Source organism: Octopus bimaculoides, chromosome 14 (genome assembly GCF_001194135.2).
Source record: "Octopus bimaculoides isolate UCB-OBI-ISO-001 chromosome 14, ASM119413v2, whole genome shotgun sequence".
NCBI classification, from domain to species: Eukaryota; Metazoa; Mollusca; class Cephalopoda; order Octopoda; family Octopodidae; genus Octopus; species Octopus bimaculoides.
Window position 1 is genome coordinate 22,273,634 of NC_068994.1, and position 2,049 is coordinate 22,275,682.

Consider the following 2,049-nt stretch of genomic DNA (forward strand, 5'->3'; position numbering starts at 1 on the left):
TCATCTGTTGGATGATAAAAAAGTTATAGTGAGACAAATACAGGTGTCTTACTGTAGAGGAAGTACAAGATTAACTGGCCGGAGAGAGAAAGATCAGGAATGAAGACAGAAACAGGCGTGCTACCACAAAGAAAATACACGGTTGCCCAACTTGAGGGAAGTGCAGAAGAAGGAGAGAGAGTGGGGTTCAGCAAAATGCCAGGCATACTCACAAGGAACAATGATCAGAATATAAATATGATGGTTGAATAAAGGAAGAGAGAGATATAGATGGTGGCTTACCCTTGAGATTCAAATGCTATAATGTAAGTGGCAGGATATTGCAAAGTGAGTGTAATTAAAGAGTGGGAGTAAGTGGCAAAAAGACCTGGGTATGTATGGAGTTGTTGGGGTTACCGGATGGCAACAATACAGAGGAACAGGGGTGTGAGGACAGGCATAGTATATGAAGGAGTTACCTGGGGGTGGAACACACAAGTCGGGGGTGGGGGCAAACAGATAGATGGTAGAGTGAGACAGGGCATGTGGGTAGAACATACAAGTCAGGGGGCGAGCGAAGAGTAATGATACAGTGGTACAAGACCAAGAGGACAGGATTGTGGAGTGGGAGGTAATCAAATTACATGAAGCAGAAATGTGAGGAAGAGAAGAGATGTAGACGTTGTTTGATTTGTTGTGGTAGAGTGTGTGAGAAGTTTTCTTGTTAAGTGTGGGTGGGACACACCACGCTTCTAGAACTCAGTTTCACTGATGTGGGCGGGTCTTCTCAAGAACTTCATATCGACAGACATCTTGGTTCAGTGTCATTTCCTTCCTGAAGCCCAACTTCCTTACCACTTACCCACCCTTTACCTGCATACACTTACTGTTGACCCCCTCCCTTCCATCTCTCACTCTTTTGCAATCTTGTAACTTATCCATCCACTCACCCTATTAAATTCCCTCTACCACTCCACTTATATACAACTCCCTTTAACTTGAGTGTATGCCATGTCACATCACCATCTCTCTTCCTCCCTCCCCCCTCTCTCTCTCTCCAACTGGAGTAGCCATGTATTTCATCTACTGCAAGCCACCTGTTTCTTTCCATCTACCATACTCTAACATCTGACACAACACTTCCTCCCTCAATACTACTCCTCCTTAAATGAGAGGTGGCTCAGTCAGCTTGCCTTGCAAGTTACTTGGTGACCTCACTACTGCTGGTGCCATATTAAAAGCACCCAGTATACTCTGTAAATGGCATCCAGCTGGGAAAACCATGCCAATGCAGACAGTAGATCTTAGTGCAATTTTCTAATTTGCCTGCTCCTGTCAAACTGTCCAACCCATGTCTGCATGGAAAGAGAACATTAAATATCGATGATGATGATGATGATGATTATAGATGTATGTTTGTGTATATACATATATGTATGTGTGTGTGATATATATATATATATATATATATATATATATAATGTGTGTGTGTATATATATATATGTGTGTATATATATGTGTGTGTGTGTGTGTATCCTATATATATATATATAAGTTAATTAGAAGGATGATTACATCCAAGAAAACACTGGTTCTCCACCTAATATCTTTATTTTTATTGTATTTTACTTTTTATACTATTTTATTTTATTCTACCTTATTTATTTTACTTTATTTCTTATATTCAAATTAATCCATTAACCCTCACGCACACACAAAAACAAAAATAAAATAACTCCATCTATTTAGTCTGTTGGTATGAATTAAGAGGTCAACATGTAATCTTTTATTGTATATCTTTTTCCCTGATGATATTTTGTTCATATCTTATAAATGCAAATTTAAAACATAAATTTGTAATTTATTTAATGAGCACGAATGGAAACAGCTGTGGGAAGTAAGAATTATAAATTTATTAATAAATAATTATTAACTTTCAACTCTCCATTTTCTTTACTTCTATTAATTGAATACGGATTATATATATATGTGTGTGTGTGTGTGTGTGTGTGTGTATATACATATATGTGTATATATATATATATATATATATATATATATATATATAT

At 37.1% G+C, this 2,049-nt stretch overlaps 1 protein-coding gene across 5 annotated transcripts in view; it reads left to right on the forward strand.

The window, feature by feature from the left end:
* Window positions 1–2,049, forward strand: part of LOC106884043 (gastrula zinc finger protein XlCGF7.1) — a 33,897-nt gene that overhangs the window by 22,703 nt on the left and 9,145 nt on the right. The window lies entirely within an intron of this gene.